The sequence below is a fragment of the Apium graveolens genome, chromosome 11, assembly GCF_009905375.1.
Source record: "Apium graveolens cultivar Ventura chromosome 11, ASM990537v1, whole genome shotgun sequence".
NCBI lineage: Eukaryota > Viridiplantae > Streptophyta > Magnoliopsida > Apiales > Apiaceae > Apium > Apium graveolens.
In genome coordinates, this window is record NC_133657.1 from 153,646,891 (window position 1) to 153,667,253 (window position 20,363).

At 36.8% G+C, this 20,363-nt stretch overlaps 1 non-coding gene across 1 annotated transcript; it reads left to right on the top strand.

The window, feature by feature from the left end:
* The first annotated feature begins 19,869 nt into the window (after positions 1–19,869).
* Positions 19,870–19,976, top strand: LOC141699575 (small nucleolar RNA R71). The gene has a single exon (XR_012566022.1). It is a non-coding gene; the product is annotated as a small nucleolar RNA R71 (small nucleolar RNA).
* The last annotated feature ends 387 nt before the right edge of the window (positions 19,977–20,363 follow it).

Below are 20,363 nucleotides of genomic sequence, written 5' to 3' on the forward strand. Positions count from 1 at the left end.
CATTCGATATCTACAACTCACTTTCCTTGAAAGTCAACTCAGGAGTAAAAGAGCAAAACTGGAGGCACCATGAGTTAAAAGATCAGAAGCAGACCTTAAAGATGCTGAAGTTCTATATGCTTACAGACTCAATGACAAAATGATCAGGGATACAGAGAAGGACATGAGGAAAGTTGGAAGAGCTTATCATGAGATAGTATTAATTAATGGAGAAGCAGAAATGAATCTTCTAAAAGATAGTAAACCTATCATCAACATTAACAGTGAAGGAGAACTTGTCTTTTGGATTAATCAAGCAAAGATCAAGATCAATGATTTCAGAACAAGCTCATCAAAATCAATTTATCAAGCCTTAATGGACGTCAAGCTCTCCACATGTAAGGATGATAAAATTGTATTGATCCCAATCATAAGGATACTTGATGAGGTATTGGAAGAAGAGTCAAACAATGACACCAAGAGAGTACGAGGACATCCTAAAAGGATAACAGTCTTCATAATGTCCAGAAAATCATCATTATTGTTTGATCTTGTTCCTAAATGCATCAAAGTCAAATATCTTGAGATAATTCTGTTAGTGTAGGTGCCCTAGAGGCAATACATTATTCTTTTATAATCTTTATGTCAGTTGATCATTCAATAAATGTATTTATTATGACCTTAATTACTGCGATATTTTGTTAGCATAATAAATGTCCTTAGAATCATGATACAAATTGTATAGTTTAATTACATGACTTGAACATGAGATTATATAATATATCATATTCTTAAAGGTCCCTAGTCGAGTATTATTATATATGACAATAATAATACATAGATAGACTAGTATGTTGTTTGACAAGATAACCACATCTCATTGGTTATAAATATGGGGATACTAAAGTCAATACATAGGTACATGTGAGAGTACATGGTACTGGACAGACCCACAGTGAGATTCTTCATGTTTAATAAAGTCATAAGAAAGACTCACAGTGATAATGGTGTAACGATCCTTTGACTTGAAATCATTATATTTCTATACGAGGATTAATATACTTTGACTACATTAAAAGTTACTTTTGATCGGGTGATGATAAAAGTGGACATCGGGTATATCATGAGTCGTATGAGAAATATGAATGATAGATAAAGGATTTAACCCTCCTATAATTAGGAGAGATATTATTGGCCTCTTGATTGAGTGAGATTATAAAAGCATGGCCATGCTCAAATAATGATTTGTCTCGATAATCTACTCATGGATCAAGTAAACCCGGATTAAATGTTGAAGAGGATGACTAAATACATGCCTCGAGTTTAATCTATAATACGTATGGTTAAAGGGATTATATTACATGAAAAACATTAATCACGAAAGGTTTTATCTAATCACGATTTAATTATTGTTTAATTGGGTAACAATGATGTATTACTAGATACCGCTCATTGTTTATAATTTTATTAGAGAATAAAATTATTGCCTATTAAATAATAGCCTATAGGGTCGCACAAATAGAGTACTTAATGGAATAGTTAATTTAAATTATGGATTTAAATTAATTGATGATTATTTGAATTTTATTATAATTAAGTAAGACTTAATTGAGATAATATAAATTCGAATTAAAAGGAATGTTTTTTGCCCATAATAATTAAGTATGACTTAGTTATTAATTAAATAATAGAAATTCATTTTTATTATTTAATCCAATACCTACTAGGGTTGGGCTTTGCTGTTATGGGCCTTTTAAATCAGCCATTATAAATACATAATGATAGGTTAAAGAGGCTTGTACGTTTTTGAGAAAATCCTAGCAGCAAAGAGAGGCAGAGGCAATTCAGATCGTCAAGAAGGAGGCTAGTACATCCATTCCGTAGTCAAGTTCGTGAGACGTTCTTGAAGGTGCTCGTGTGGATACCATAGAGGTGTTTCTCCGAGAGGTAGACACAAAGCGTGATAGCTAGGATCTCTGTTGAGTTCGTGAAAGTTAAGCTCTTGAAAGGTATGATTCGTTATCTCCATAATCTGCCCATAATTATACATGGATCTTGTTTTTGGGTTTTGAAATTTTGTTTTATTTACGTTTATCCGCTGTGTTTTATGCCTTCGAAACCCAATAATGGCATCAGAGCTACGTGTATAAGGGGATGATTTGGTTACGTGTTTACTTTATTTTTACAAGTATGCATGTGTGATGAGTCTGCCATGATAACAGTTATGATATGATGAATCTGTTAATGATCTATATGATGATACTAGTATGTTTAAGATCTGCCATAACTCATATGTATGCGATCTCTTAAAATATGTATACTGATACATGTTTTTGGTAACTGGGATATGGATCGTGTGTATACTGATACATGCTTCTGGAATAGTATTCTGATACATGTTTTGCTAGTATTTTGATACTTGATTTTGCAAAAATTTCCGCGTGCTTAGGGTTTCGTTTTTAATTTGTGCTTATGACATATGCTTTACTTATTTATTATTCTTGATTGGATCATGATAAGTGATAAATACTACTGCTCCTTCATCAACAGTAGCACCCTCAGGAAGGGGGCCTGGAGGAGGAATATCAATGACATGAAGCTTGCGCTCCTGCCTGAGGACAATCCTCAAATTCCTCTGCCAGTCTAGGAAGTTGTTTCCTCCTGTCAGCTTGTCCTTCTCAATGACTGAACGTACGGATAGTGTATTTGTGTTGTTTGCCATTACTCAGTATCTACAATAATTAAAGTGCAAAATAAACATTAGATTGTCTGAGTTAAAATTTTATGTTCATAGTGGGATTCCTGAGGTGCTACTGCTGATGAACGAGCAGCACGCACAAGGGATGAGAATGATGCAAATGATGTTGCATGTCTTATGTTGGCAACTATGAGTGCTGAGCTTCAAAGACAGCATGTGCATATGGATGCATATACTATCAATGAGCACTTGCAAAGCATGTTTGCAAGCCAAACTCGTCAAGAAAGGTTCAACACGAGTAAGTCACTTTTTAATTGCAAACAAGGGGCGAGTGAACCAGTTGGCCCACATGTTCTGAAGATGATTGGTTACATTGAGTACCTTGAAACTTTGGGTTTCCCGATTGGTCCGGAAACTGGTATTGACCTAATCATGAATTCTTTGAACAACAAATTCACTCAGTTTGTTGTGAACTACAATATGAATGAATTTGACAAAACACCTACTAAATTGTTGCATATGTTGAGAACATATGAGACCAACATGAAGACAGCTGAACCTGCTCCCATACTGATGGTGGGAAATAAAGGTAAGGCCAAAGGGAAGGGCAAATTGAAGGGTAAGAAGAAGATTGTATCTGATTCTACACCCAAGCCAAAGTCAGGTCCTAAACAGGCTTTAAAGCCTAAAGGTGGTGTGGCCAACGGTGAATGTCACTACTGTAAGAAAGATGGTCACTGGAAGAGAAACTGTCCAATTTACTTGGAGGATCTGAAGAAAAAGAAAGCAGTTCAGATTTCTGGATCATGTATTTATGTTATAGAAGTCAATTTGTCTATTTTTACATCTTGGGTATTTGATACTGGATGTGCTTCTCACATTTGTATAAATGTGCAGGGCCTGCAGAGAAGTAGAACTTTGGCTAAGGGAGAAGTGGACCTAAGAGTAGGCAATGGAGCAAAAGTAGTTGCTTTAGCTGTAGGGACTTATTATTTATCTATGCCCTCTGGGCTTTTTTTAGAACTAGAAGACTGTTTTTACGTGCCTGCGATTCGCAGAAATATTATTTCTGTTTCTTGTTTGGACAAGAAAGGTTTTTCGTTTACAATAAAGAACAACAGTTGCTCTTTTGCTTTGAATGATTTAACCTATGGTGTTGCGCGTTTATTTAATGGTTTATATGTTCTTGATTTAGATAACCCTGTCTGTAATATAGAAAATAAACGACTTAAAATGAATGACTCAAATCAAACATACCTCTGGCATTGTCGTCTAGGCCACATAAATGAGAAACGCATATCCAAATTACATAAGGATGGATACTTGGATAAGTTTGATTTTGAATCATACCAAGAATGCGAATCTTGTTTGCTTGGTAAGATGACTAAAGCCCCTTTCACTAGTAATGGTCAAAGGGCCACTAAACGTCTAGAGCTAATACATAGTGATGTATGTGGCCCAATGCGTGTAATGGCTAGAGGAGGCTACTACTTCATAACATTTACTGATGATTTCAGTAGATATGGATATGTATATCTTATGAAGAACAAATCCGTTTCTTTTAAAAAATTTAAAGAATACAAGGTTGAAGTAGAGAAGCAAATTGGCGGAGATGCAAGTATTAAGATCTTACGATCCGATCGTGGGGGTGAATACTTAAGCACCGAATTTAGCGAGTATTTGAAAGAGTGTGGTATTGTATCACAACTCACTCCGCCAGGAACACCTCAATGGAATGGAGTTTCAGAGAGGAGAAATCGCACCTTGTTGGATATGGTGCGATCGATGATGAGTCATGCAGATCTTCCAATTAGTTTCTGGGGTTACGCTCTAGAAACAGCGGCTTTCACACTTAACCGTGTTCCTACTAAGAAGGTTCAAAAGACTCCATATGAGATATGGAAGGAGAAACGGTCAGGCATGAACTTTATGAAAGTTTGGGGATATAAGGCGTTTGTGAAACGTCAAGAATCTGACAAGCTTGGACCTAAATCCGAAGAGTGCATTTTTGTAGGATACCCTAATGAAACAAAGGCGTATTATTTTTATAGTCCTTCTGAGCAGAAAGTGTTTATTGCTCGAGATGCTGTCTTCATAGAAAGAGATTTTGTTTCCAAAAGAAACAGTGGGAGAACTATAGATCTCGATGAAGATCGAGAACCGCAAAATAGCATTGAACCTGAAGTGGAATAAGAGCAGAATAATGATAATGCTCAACAAACACAGGTTGTTCATAGATCTGGTAGATTTCGCCATGAGCCAGAGAGATATGGATTTCTTATGACTCAGTGTGGTGATTTGATGCTCATAGATGAAGATGAGCCTCTCACATACCAAGATGCTATGAACAGTCCAGACTCTAAGAGATGGCTTGAAGCCATAAAATCCGAGATAGATTCCATGTACGAAAACCAAGTATGGACTTTGGTTGATCCACCTGAAGGGGTAAAACCCATAGGTGCAAATGGGTTTTTGTAAGTCATATGTCATAGCCTATTTGTATATTCGAGGATTCAACTCAACTCAAATAAGAATGTAATAAGTAAATAGTGGATCGACCGTCAGAGAGATCTCGCAAAGTAATATCTGTCAAAGGATTCAGAAACAAGGTTCATCTACAGACTTGAGGAGTTAATTCACTGGAAGAAGTTCAAGAAGTTGATCATGCCTCAGTGATATAAATCAAGATCGTGGATTTAATCAAGTGACAGAGATCTCGTCAGAGTATCATTAATTACAAGGATTTAATCTGAAGAAAATCAAAGTGTTAAAGTCAAGACATGAAGAAACATCACGGAAGTTAGTCACTCATGAACCAGACAGTACATCGAGTGTCAACATTGAAGTGGTGGAATTGATTCATAATTTTCAGTGATTTTCAGAAGATCTGCAGAAGGATGGGTGCTGTTGAAGACTAGAATTAATTCTCTATTAATTAATTAAGTCATCTAATTTAATTAAGAAAACAAATTATATCTGTGAAGAATAATTTATTTATTAATTAAATTAATTGATTAATTAATTCTGAATTAATTTTAGGAATTTTCAGAATTTAAATTGGATTAAAATCTGCATTAAATCAACAAGACAATTGAAAATGAACTAGCATGACAATCAGGATTGTCATACCGATTGTCATGCTAGGCCATTTTCAATAGTCTCACCGAAAGTTACACTAGGAGAAGGATTGTCTTGCTAGTTCATTCTGATTGTCATGCTAGTTCATTCTGATTGTCATGCTAGTTCATTCAGATTGTCATGCTAGTTCATTCAGATTGTCTTGCTAGTTCAATCCATTGTCCTACCGAAAGTCTTGCCAGCTATAGGATTGTCATGCCAATTCAATTCTATTCGGCTGTTGATTAAAAAGAAGCAGAGAAGCAGCATCTAAATTACATCCAGAGAAAAGAAGTCAAGAACATACAGAGAGAAAAAGCAGCCAAATATTTCATCTTATCTGCTAATTCAAAGATCAAATTTCTAGCTTGTAAAGTTAAATCCAATCAACTAGAAATCATTCTCTTGTTCTTGTTTAACAATCTAGCGGATCAAAATCCCTAGAACTTAATCTCAAATCGCGTTTAGCATTTGATTCTAATTATTGCAAAAATAGAAAAAGTTCATGTCGAATTTATTCTAGATTTGTGATAATTGATTTGAGATTAATACCTTGTAATCGATACAGTTGTTGTAACACCTTTCAAGTTTAATAATATTTTTATTTAACTTGAATTTTGTTTCACATTTTTTATTCCGCATTTAATTCGATTATTCGGTGCTGTTTGTATTCAACCCCCCTTCTACAAACACATTGGGACCCAACAATTGGTATCAGAGCCTTCTGATTAACGAACAAATCAAGATCCTAGACTTTTATAATTTTTCAACTCCTTGAATTTTTATTTATTCAAAAATTCATAATGACTTCACATAAAGTTGGAACCGTTAAAATTCCACAATTTGATAAAGATAATTATATCATGTGGAAGAAGAAGATGCTATTATTTTTACAAGTTGCAAATCCCAAATATTCAAACTTGTTAAAGAAGGGTATAAAACTCCGATGGTTATTGAACCGGAGGTAATAATAGATGGTGTGGTGACTACTGAAGCTAGAACCTATCCAAAAGAGCCTGAAGATTTTACTCCTGCTGAGAAGGAAGAAGCCTCCTTGGATGCCAGCCTTCAATTAATATTAATTGATTTCCTTGATCCCTTGATGAACAGACATGTGATGAACTGTAAAAATTCCAAACACATGTGGGAAACTATTGAGGTGATTAATGAAGGCACAGAGGAAGTTAGGGAAAACAAGTTGGAAATCCTAACCTCTGAATATGAACATTTCAAATCAAATCCAGGAGAAGGAATTACTGAAGTGTTTGAGAGGTACAATGCGTTGATCAACAACCTGAACATCAATGGAAAGTATTATTCAATCAGGGAGGTCAACAAAAAGTTCCTTTTAACACTGCCAGCTCATCTTGAACATAGAATTACTGCCATTAGAGAAGCTAGAGATCTGAGTGAGATTTCTTTGGACAGGCTCTATGGAGTGTTAAAAACCTATGAGTTGGAGCAGATTCAACAGAAGGAAGTCTACGGGAAGGATAGAATGGTCAGCACATCTACTGCACTTGTAGCTGAAGGTCAACAACAACAACAATCTCAACAGTTAGAAAGAATGGTACAGTTTTCCAAGGGTGAGGAAAATGAGTTAGTAGCAGAATATGATCCTCCTACTACAAATCAATCAAGTGATGATTTTTATTCCTTGGAAGAGCTGGAGCAATTGGAAGATGAATCAATGGCCCAAATTGTCAAGAGATTCTCCCATGTCAGATTCAGGAGGAATCCCAAGCTTAAGTACAAGTCCAACTACAACAAATTCCAGAAAGGTGGATCTTCATCCTCTAACACCAGCAGTGGTGGGTACAAAAGAGGAATGGTTGATCGGAGCACCATTAGATGCTATAACTGCAATGAGTTGGGACACTTTGCCACAGAATGTAGGAAGCCAAAGCAAGTAAGAAAGAACTCTGAAAGGGCTTATCTGGCAAAAGGAAGAAGCTGGGATGATACTGACAGTAAAGATGAAGATGAAGGAAATCTTGCTCTTATGGCTATTGATGGAAAAGCTTCATCGTCAAGAATAGAGGTAAAACTTTCTGATGCTGAAATGGTTTATCATCTAAGAGGTAACTTAGATTGTGCACGTCGTGATAATGAACTGTTAAGTTTACAGATCACAGACCTTGAGAAAGAGGTCAATGAATTAAGACTTGTGTACATTAATCAAGACAAATTAAAAGAACAGGTATCTTTTCTAGAGAATAGAGTTGACTGTTATAGAAAACTCGAAACTATTCTCAAAGACAAGATCACCGGTCTTGAGACTAAGGTTAGAGCCTACTTCAATTCTTGTTCGAAGGCTAAAGAGTTCTACAGTAAGCAAGCTGTTAATCAAACATCTGGAATAGGTTATGATTACAATGCTGCTATTGGAGAATTATGCATAAACTCCCCTCCTCATGTATGTGCTAAAGGGAGGGAAGTACCACATGTGCTTAAGGGTGTTGATGAACCCCTCTATAAAGCATCAATTGCTGAACCATTTGATGCGACCTCTTCTGTTATTCAAGAAGAAATACGTGTTGAGGATCATGCTTATGAGAAGATTGTTTCCAAGTCAAGTGAGTCGAAAGTTCCAGTCAAAGTTGTGAAAGCAACTGAGACTAACTCAGACACACATGAGTTGGATAACAATAATGCCATGTCTACCATGCATAAATTGCCTGCTGTTAATCACTCTCATAAAGCATGTGGTGTTGCTAATTGTATGTCTTGTGCTTTAAATATGATGTATGCTTATTTTAATGGTAAGCATGTGTCTAATGATAAGACTACTCCTCGTCAGCATGTGAATAACAAGAAGCATAAAAGGTCTAAGACTGCTAGTCCTTCTAAGGCTAGAAAGGAGACATTTGTGCCTAAGCTTAAACAGAAATTTGTTAAGGCTGTTTACAAGGTCAAATGTTCAGTCATTGAGAAAGTTGAGACAATTAAAATTAAAAATGTTGTTTTGTCTGACAAAGGACAGTTCTACAAGTATGCCGGGCCCAACCAAGTTTGGGTTCCGAAGAAGGTCTAATCCATTTGAAGTGCAGGGCAGTATACATGTGTAACCGGTAGTGTGGATTCTTGACAAGTGGATCATCAAGACATATGACCGGAGATAGAGCCCTGCTATCAAATGTGGATTGAGAAAGCTGGCCCCCTGGTTACCTTTGGAGATAACAGCAAAGGTTTATCTGAGGGATATGGCTGTTTGCAAGCTGGATATGTTATCAGTGAAATTTTGTATATTGTGCTAGGTTATTATCAGGAAGCAATATTTAACATATAGCACCAGTGACGAGACTTGAGAATATTACGACATATCAGGCACCTGTTGCACATTACACTTGGAATTGGACTCTAGTAAGATGTGTACAAGTGTACTCCTGGTTGGTGAGTCAAAAGAGGAAGTCGATGCACCACAGTTCATGGACTTTGCAGCTGCAGATCTATTGGACTATGCAATCTCTTCTTCACAATCTCACTTCAGGTTGGTATGAACTAGTATACTGCTCAAGCAATCGTCAAGGACATGGTATGGCACTCTAACAGAAGTTACAATTTTATATGAATAAGTAGAGTCATCATATTTATAACTATCTTATCACTAAGCACAATCATATTGTTTTATATGTGCAGTGGTATATTGATTATGCAACATAACAATTAGTATCTAAAGTACTTGACAAGTATCGGTCAATGATATCTTGTTAACATTATGTTGCAGATATTTGTAAGCTTTTGATATGAATGAGAATTACTTAGACTTTACCCTAAGTGATCAATGTTTTATCTCAAACTTCTTTCTACATTAGTGATTTCTTATGTCATGTAAAATCTTTTGAAATCACTATTATAAATCATTTTCTCTCTATTATCATATATTCTGTGTTACAGGTTCAGTCTCCATTGACTTTCTTTCATTGACAGTCATGAGGTTGAAAACCCACAACGTCTATCCCAGACTGTAAAGGAAAACACAAAAACAGAACCAACCAACACTCTCTTACCACTAAATGTAGTATGAATGAGCGTGAGGGAGATAGTGCCTTAGTGCACCACATAAGGAAGGTTCTGTAGTCAACCCAGTAGCTCTGTCTCCTACATAGATGAGTAGTATTTAAACCGAGACAACTGCTAGCCCCCATACATCTTCTCAAAAAGATGTAATGGCTGAAAAGGCACAAAAACAGTTACTAGATTCATTCTCTCAACAGGGTGAGTCTATTGAATTTTGCCTGTCGGCCAAGGTATCCGATGTAGTGTCACCACTTCAAACATAAACAATTCTTGATGCATAAGGAGAGGTTACACACACAAAGGATGAGTTGACGGAAATAAGAGTTTCGACCATTTTAAGGTCAGATTCGATTGTTCAAGGTTCGTTAGTGGACCAATTGCCTTTACAGGTGTTAGGAGAGGATACTGATCCAAAAGCCATATGTCAGTGGTCAGTGTCTACCTCCCCAGGCTTAAATCCCCTGGATGCATCTGCGGATAGTGGATCTGACATAGGTGCAGATCGGCAACTTGTTGACAATGATTCAGATATTACCTGATAAGTCACAAGGAAGTGTCTTCACAGACATTAGAAGGGAACTTTGATCTTTATGCTAAAATCGTTGGATCATTGTTTACCTTCCCAGAATTCAAATCTGGAACCCTAAAAGGGAAACTAGCAACTTGTAGATTATGACTCAGATTTATCTGACGAGTTTAACAAGGATGGGGATTTGCGAACTCCCATTGCACCACCTATGACCTCCTTAAGGATGGCTAAGGTGATTTTCCTTGCAGGTACAGCTGGATTATGGAGCTATGAGAGGAGTGATACACTTGTGAGAAAGAGTGTAAACACGAGTGGAGAGAAGAGTGAAACACATGTGAGGTACACTAAAACAGGATCACACACTCACAGTGAGGAAGAAAGAGAAACTACTTGTTATTTCTTTTCCAACCAAGTGAAATATGAGAACTCCTTCAGACGACGGCATACATTCCTTTTTTAAGGGGGAGATAGAAGCTTAAGTAATAGTTTGGAGGATTCCTCAACTAAGGGGGAGAAATAGCAGGGAGGAAGAAAAAGATCCTAAAAATGTACACTACACCACACCATTGTTGTTTCTAACTACGGATCCTATTGTACGGGAGAGGTGGTAAACACAAGGTGATTTCCTAGTAAGGGAAGAAGCTGTTGGGGGAGTACCATTGGTTTTTATCTGCGGATCCTATTGTACGGGAGAGGTGGTAAAACGAAGGTGATCTTCTTTAATCAGTTGATTCTCATAGGGGGAGAAGCAAGAGATATGGGCTTCTCAACAGGAAATGTGGTTGTACAAATGAAGATGGAACTACTTGAAGATATGTTCAGTCTAGAGGAACATCTACTTGGAATCTGGAAAATGTTAAATCTAGTCCAGAACTTTTCTACTATTTACTTTGCATTTCTGTTTATATCTTTTTCTTATTTGTTAGTTGAGTTATCCTCTAGGTATTTGTGTGTTATTGTCTAACAAACAAATAGGGGGAGATTGTAAGTCATATGTCATAGCCTATTTGTATATTCGAGGATTCAACTCAACTCAAATAAGAATGTAATAAGTAAATAGTGGATCGACCGTCAGAGAGATCTCGCAAAGTAATATCTGTCAAAGGATTCAGAAACAAGGTTCATCTACAGACTTGAGGAGTTAATTCACTGGAAGAAGTTCAAGAAGTTGATCATGCCTCAGTGATATAAATCAAGATCGTGGATTTAATCAAGTGACAGAGATCTCGTCAGAGTATCATTAATTACAAGGATTTAATCTGAAGAAAATCAAAGTGTTAAAGTCAAGACATGAAGAAACATCACGGAAGTTAGTCACTCATGAACCAGACAGTACATCGAGTGTCAACATTGAAGTGGTGGAATTGATTCATAATTTTCAGTGATTTTCAGAAGATCTGCAGAAGGATGGGTGCTGTTGAAGACTAGAATTAATTCTCTATTAATTAATTAAGTCATCTAATTTAATTAAGAAAATAAATTATATCTGCGAAGAATAATTTATTTATTAATTAAATTAATTGATTAATTAATTCTGAATTAATTTTAGGAATTTTCAGAATTTAAATTGGATTAAAATCTGCATTAAATCAACAAGACAATTGAAAATGAACTAGCATGACAATCAGGATTGTCATACCGATTGTCATGCTAGGCCATTTTCAATAGTCTCACCGAAAGTTACACTAGGAGAAGGATTGTCTTGCTAGTTCATTCTGATTGTCATGCTAGTTCATTCTGATTGTCATGCTAGTTCATTCAGATTGTCATGCTAGTTCATTCAGATTGTCTTGCTAGTTCAATCCATTGTCCTACCGAAAGTCTTGCCAGCTATAGGATTGTCATGCCAATTCAATTCTATTCGGCTGTTGATTAAAAAGAAGCAGAGAAGCAGCATCTCAATTACATCCAGAGAAAAGAAGTCAAGAACATACAGAGAGAAAAAGCAGCCAAATATTTCATCTTATCTGCTAATTCAAAGATCAAATTTCTAGCTTGTAAAGTTAAATCCAATCAACTAGAAATCATTCTCTTGTTCTTGTTTAACAATCTAGCGGATCAAAATCCCTAGAACTTAATCTCAAATCGCGTTTAGCATTTGATTCTAATTATTGCAAAAATAGAAAAAGTTCATGTCGAATTTATTCTAGATATGTGATAATTGATTTGAGATTAATACCTTGTAATCGATACAGTTGTTGTAACACCTTTCAAGTTTAATAATATTTTTATTTAACTTGAATTTTGTTTCACATTTTTTATTCCGCATTTAATTCGATTATTCGGTGCTGTTTGTATTCAACCCCCCTTCTACAAATACATTGGGACCCAACAGTTTTTAAGAAGAAAAAGGGCATGGATGGAAATGTTCAGACCTATAAAGCTAGGCTGGTTGCAAAAGGTTTCAAACAAATTCATGGTATTGACTATGATGAAACTTTCTCACCAGTGGCTATGGTCAAGTCTATAAGGATTTTACTTGCCATTGCAGCATTCCATGATTATGAAATCTGGCAAATGGATGTCAAAACAGCCTTCCTTAATGGAAGCCTTGAAGAGGATGTGTACATGACACAACCTGAGGGTTTTGTCGATCCAAGGAATGCTGGAAAGGTATGTAAATTGCGTCGATCCATTTATGGATTGAAGCAATCCTCTAGGAGATGGAATATTCGTTTTGATGAAATAGTCATAGAGTATGGCTTTGTTCAAAATGAAGATGAACCGTGTGTTTACAAGAAGGTTAGTGGGAGCTATGTGGCATTCATAGTACTATATGTTGATGATATACTACTAATGGGGAATGACATACCTTCTCTAAAGGCTGTTAAGACTTGGTTAGGGAGCAATTTCTCTATTAAAGACTTAGGAGAGGCATCCTACATTCTAGGAATGAGGATCTATAGAGAAAGACATAGAAGGATGATCGGTCTAAGTCAGAGCACATACATTGATAAGGTTTTGCATCGTTTTGGAATGCAAAATGCAAAAAGGGGATATGTCCCCGTGTCTCAAGGGATAACGATCTCCAAGGACCAGTGTCCGAAATCATTGCATGAGAAGGACCACATGAATAAAGTTCCATATGCTTCAGTAATTGGATCTATCATGTATGCAATGGTATGTACTCGCCCAGATGTCTCGTATGCTTTGAGCATGACGAGCAGATACCAGTCTAATCCGGGTGAAGGTCACTGGACGGCAGTTAAGAATATTCTTAAGTACTTGAAAAGAACTAAAGATTCATTCTTGGTGTATGGAGGAGAAGAGAAACTCGTTGTAAAAGGTTACACCGATGCAAGTTTCCAAACAGACAGAGATGATACTGTATCACAGTCTGGTTTTGTGTTTAAACGGAGGTGCTGTAAGCTGGAAGAGTTCAAAGCAGAAACAGTAGCTGATTCTACAATGGAGGCTGAGTACATTGCAGCTTGTGAAGCAGCTAAGGAGGCCGTTTGGATTCGAAAGTTCATTTCTGATTTGGGAGTGGTTCCATGGATCGCAGATCCCATTGATCTATACTGCGATAATAATGGAGCCATTGCACAGGCTAAAGAACCTAGATCACACTCCCGGGCTAAACATATACTCAGGAGATTTCACCTTATTCGAGAGATTAATGAAAGGGGTGATATACGCATATGTAAAGTGCACACAAATGATAACATTGCAGACCCACTGACCAAAGGCTTGTCGCAGCAGAAGCACGATGGTCACACTAGTTCCATGGGTATTAGATATATGGGTGATTGGCTCTAGTGTAAGTGGGAGATTGTTAGTGTAGGTGCCCTAGAGGCAATACATTATTCTTTTATAATCTTTATGTCAGTTGATCATTCAATAAATGTATTTATTATGACCTTAATTACTGCGATATTTTGTTAGCATAATAAATGTCCTTAGAATCATGATACAAATTGTATAGTTTAAGTACATGACTTGAACTTGAGATTATATAATATATCATATTCTTAAAGGTCCCTAGTCGAGTATTATTATATATGACAATAATAATACATAGATAGACTAGTATGTTGTTTGACAAGATAACCACATCTCATTGGTTATAAGTATGGGGATACTAAAGTCAATACATAGGTACATGTGAGAGTACATGGTACTGGACAGACCCACAGTGAGATTCTTCATGTTTAATAAAGTCATAAGAAAGACTCACAGTGATAATGGTGTAGCGATCCTTTGACTTGAAATCATTATATTTCTATACGAGGATTAATATACTTTGACTACATTAAAAGTTACTTTTGATCGGGTGATGATAAAAGTGGACATCGGGTATATCATGAGTCGTATGAGAAATATGAATGATAGATAAAGGATTTAACCCTCCTATAATTAGGAGAGATATTATTGGCCTCTTGATTGAGTGAGATTATAAAAGCATGGCCATGCTCAAATAATGATTTGTCTCGATAATCTACTCATGGATCAAGTAAACCCGGATTAAATGTTGAAGAGGATGACTAAATACATGCCTCGAGTTTAATCTATAATACGTATGGTTAAAGGGATTATATTACACGAAAAACATTAATCACGAAAGGTTTATCTAATCACGATTTAATTATTGTTTAATTGGGTAACAATGATGTATTACTAGATACCGCTCATTGTTTATAATTTTATTAGAGAATAAAATTATTGCCTATTAAATAATAGCCTATAGGGTCGCACAAATAGAGCACTTAATGGAATAGTTAATTTAAATTATGGATTTAAATTAATTGATGATTATTTGAATTTTATTATAATTAAGTAAGACTTAATTGAAATAATATAAATTCGAATTAAAAGGAATGTTTTTTGCCCATAATAATTAAGTATGACTTAGTTATTAATTAAATAATAGAAATTCGTTTTTATTATTTAATCCAATACCTACTAGGGTTGGGCTTTGCTGTTATGGGCCTTTTTAATCAGCCATTATAAATACATAATGATAGGTTAAAGAGGCTTGTACGTTTTTGAGAAAATCCTAGCAGCAAAGAGAGGCAGAGGCAATTCAGATCGTCAAGAAGGAGGCTAGTACATCCATTCCGTAGTCAAGTTCGTGAGACGTTCTTGAAGGTGCTCGTGTGGATACCATAGAGGTGTTTCTCCGAGAGGTAGACACAAAGCGTGATAGCTAGGATCTCTGTTGAGTTTGTGAAAGTTAAGCTCTTGAAAAGTATGATTCGTTATCTCCATAATCTACCCATAATTATACATGGATCCTATTTTTGGGTTTTGAAATTTTGTTTTATTTACGTTTATCCGCTGCGTTTTATGCCTTCGAAACCCAACAAATTCTTCATGAACTGAATAATCCACCTACAGTCAATGTACTTGAAATAGAAGCTCGTGATTGCGTGCAAGCTAGATTGAATGAGCTGAAAGAGTCTCCTCCAAAACCTTCAGACCCCAAAAAGAAAGCCTCTAAGAGAAAATCTGATCAGCCTCAGGAAGGAGAAGGAAGCAGGAAGCAGAAGAGAACAAGAATAAAGAAGACATATAATATATGTTCAGGCTAGAGGAATACTTCTTTGTAATTTATATCTTAAGATATCTGGAATTGAATATGTAATCCAAAATGTATTTAATATCTTTATCTATTTAGAGATTGTACTTTTTCTTATTATCAGTTGAGTTATCCTTAGGGATTTGCTTGTCGAACTCTAACAATCAAATAGGGGGAGATTGTAAAGAATAATGTAATGTAACATGTAATCGAGGATTTATAACTCAACATGAAAACAGAAATAGATAAACAATATTAAACTGTGAAGCACAGGAACCCTACAGATGAAGACAGGATAAACACAAAGAACCAAATGATGTGATTGACTCCTTAAGTTCTCCAACAGATCATGGGAAGAAGTTCATTGTCATGTTCAGGCAGCCATGAAGAATAAGACAATAAGGGATTTCAACCATCAGTTTCATGAATTGATTTCAAGTGTTACAGATCAAGGGTTCAGTGAAAGAGGAAATGGATAAACACCAATCTGTATCAACTCAGAAACACAAGATAAATTGAATTAGGATCCTCTCAATGCTAGCTGTTTGTGAACCAGACCAGTGCACCAAACATCAGTATTCAAGAAAGTATTTTAATTCAATTACAGAAGGAAATGATTGATACACTGAAGAATGGTTTGACAAGAGAAAAAATACTCTAAGTCATGACAGACCTCTCAACAGGTCGCCATAGGAGTCCTAGTCACCACAGATATAGACTAAGTGTCTATCTGGTCGCCATAGGAGTCCTAGTCGACGAACTAGACTAAGTGTCTATCAGTCGCCATAGAACTCTGTCGCCACAGAATTTAGTCGCCACAGAGAAAGGCACAAGAGAACTCTGTCACCACAGAGCTTAGTCACCACAGAGAAAGGCACATGGGATACTGGTCACCACAGAGCTCAGTCGCCATAGAAGTGTTGTTCATTGATTTCAAATACAGCAAGTTAAATGAAATATGTGGACAAAAATAGGCCACCTATCCATTGAATTTGAAAGACTACAAAGCAGCAATTGAATGTATTCATTCAGTTAGTTATCTTCTTCAGCAAACACAGAAAGCTTATGAGAGCTCCATCAAAGTTTCACATTTATTACTCTTATAAACATACTGTTATGCTGCCGAATTTATTGTAGCTAATCAATACTTTGATTAGATTGTAGCAACCTCATGGTTTATATTAATAAAATAATATATTCCTCGAATTGTTTTGTATTATTTTGATTCCGTACTTTTAACGAAGAACTTGAAATGAATCAAAAAAGATTGTAGGTATCATATTCAACCCCCCCCCCTTCTAAGATACTTTGGGACTAACACTTTTTTTCATTACGAGAATACCAGAAATTCTAAATATAACCAAGTGATTAAATTGCAACAACAAACAAGTATGATCATGATCTAGATCAAAAACATCCCTATAAGACTTTGTGAATTTGATTTGTTTCTGGGCATGCAAATCAATTCATTAGACTTAATCAACCTCTATTCGTCATCACCACACTCAAATCAACATCAACTTATCAAATAGCATAGTTCATCTTAAGGGATCATGTTAAATGCATGCACATGCAACTATATGAATTCACATAAAAACACAAACAAACATGTCCTATCTGAACAATAATGCAAAAATATGAATGACTTAATAACTACACATGCAATATGAATCTATATGAATCTATATGGACACACACAAACTAATCCTTACATTATCACCCCCTAACTTAAAATTTTCAATGTCCTCATTGGAGGTAATAATAAGAATTTCAGGCATTCCTAGTCTTCGGAAAGATCACCCTCCTCGGGTGGAGGATCAGGTGGCCAATCAACCTCGACACCAGTGTCTCGGGAAACAGTACCGAGAGCGTGTGTCAAATTCACAGTAAAATGACGGTTAATGTCATGCATGGCCTCCATACACCTAGTCCCTCGCCTGTACTGCTCATCACCAACACAAGTACTATCAACTACCTGTTGCACATGAGAAGAACCCTCTATAGGCATGGGAAGATCCGTCCAGCCACTCTCTACATCATCCAAAATATACCCCAACCACTTATCATAGGGTGCACCTAAGAATGAATAACTCAAGTGATCTGGCAGTCGGTTGAGCTCAAGTGTGGGAGCTTCTTCAATAGATGGTTCAAAACGCTACTAAGAAATTTTCAGCTCTACTAACCCAAGAGAATCGAATGGCATATCCAACTTCCTCTTCTACGGAGGTGCATTCAAAACATGCATTTACTCTGCTCCTTCTTCATCTTCAATAACTGATTCCCCTATTAAGGATCTCTCTAAGGTATCTGACTTTGGCAATTGCTCAGGCTCTGAATTCATGACAGAGTCGACCCACTTTACTTTAAAGCATTCCTCTTTAGCTGTGGGTAACTTTATTGCCTTGAACACATTAAAAGTGACCTTCTGATCGTGAACTTTCATCGTAAGCTCTCATTTTTGCACATTGATCATAGTTCAGCCTGTAGCCAAGAATGATCTTCCCAAGATAATGGGAATCTTCTTATCTTCCTCAAAGTCAAGAATTACAAAGTCAGCAGGAAAGATAAGTTTGTCCACCTTGACCAACACATCCTCCACAATGCCTCGTGGATATGTAATAGAACGATTGGCCAACTGCAAGGACATATATGTTGGCTTCGGATCAGGTAGACCAAGCTTCTTGAAGATAGACAAGGGCATCAGATTGATGCTAGCTCCCAAATCACGTAAACACTTGTTGAAAGACAAGTTTCCAATAGTGCAAGGAATAGTGAAGCTTGCAGGATCTTTAAGATTCGGAGACAACTTCTATTGCAGCACAGCACTGCATTCCTCCGTAAGAGCAACGGTCTCTAAGTCATCGAGTTTCACTTTCTGCGAGAGAATACCTTTCATAAACCTCGCATAGCTAGGCATCTGTTCAAGAGCTTTAACGAAATGTATGTTGATATGAAGTTTCTTGAACACCTCCAGAAACTTCGCAAACTGCTTATCCAACTTCTGCTTCTATAACCTTTTAGGAAGAGGTGGATGATAGACCTATTTCTCCCCTGTATTACCCTCATGAGGAGTGTGTTCCACATTTTTCTTCCTTGATTCTATCTCAGCATCCTTCTGCACTTCTTCTTCAACCACAACTTCATTTTCTGAAACTTGAGATTTTTCGGGCTCTTCATCTTGCCGAATATGGGGGCTTGCGACCTTTCCAGACCTCAAGGTGATGGCGTTCACCTGTTCTTCAACTTCCCTCTTTCCTGGATTGACTTATGTATCACTAGGAAGCGTTTCTGGTGGTCGATTCAATAAGGCATTAGTAATTTTCCATATATGGTTCTCCAGAGTCTTGATAGAAACAGCCTGGCTTTGGCATATAAGAGCTTGGTTTTTGCACATAAGCCTCAACTCTTCCAATTCAGATTTTTATTCGAAGCTTGACCTGCATCATGAGTTTATTATAGAAGTTGGAGTTGTTGTCTTGGTACAAATTGTTGCTGAAAACCAAGAGGGTTGAATTGTTTTTCTCCAAACTTCTGGAATGGTTGTTGCATCGTATTCTGATTGTTGCTCCATCTGAAGTTAGGATGATTCCAGTTGTCAGGATGATAAGTGTCTGGAACTAGTTGTTGCGATCTCTGAAAGTTGCTCACAAACTGAGTTGATTCACTATATATAGCGCATTGCTCCGTCGCATGCGAACCTGCACACAGCTTACAAACTCTGGTTATCTGATTAACACCATAGTTAGCCAGAGAATCGATTTTCATAGACAACGCCTTTAGTTGAGCATGATAGCCGTAGTTGTATCCACTTCAAGAACTCCTGCTACCTTGCCCTGTGGTAATCTCTGGGTTAGATACTGATATTCATTAGCAGCCATCAGTTCAATTAGATCATAAGCTTCCTCATAGCTCTTTGCCCATAATGCTCCACCTGATGTTGCGTCGAGCATGGGTTTTGACTGTGCTCCCAACCCGTTATAGAAGCAATTGATGATCATCCAATCAGGCATTCCATGATGAGCACACTTCCTAAGTATCTCCTTGTAGCGCTCCCAAGCTTCACATAGAGATTCTCATGATTGTTGCGGAAATTGAGTAAGAGTGTTTCTGATTACAAATGTCTTCGCCATGGGGAAGAATTTAGTGAGAAACTTTTGAGCAAGATCTTCCCAAGTAGTAATCGAACCAGCTGGTAGAGAGTGTAACCAGCTCTTAGCCTTGTCCCTCAGAGAGAATGGGGATAGTCTCAGCTTCACAGCATCTTCAGAAACATCGTTGAACTTGAAGGTGTCGCAGATCTCAATGAAATCCCTAATGTGCATATTGGGATCTTCCATTGGAGAACCCCCAAACTGGATTGAATTCTGCACCCATTGAATTATGCCAGACTTGATCTCAAAGGTATTAGCTGTGATAGCTGGCCTGACAATGCTAGATTGAATATCATTGATCTTGGGTTGAGAAAAATCCATCAAGGATTTTGTTCGTGCTACTGGATCTCC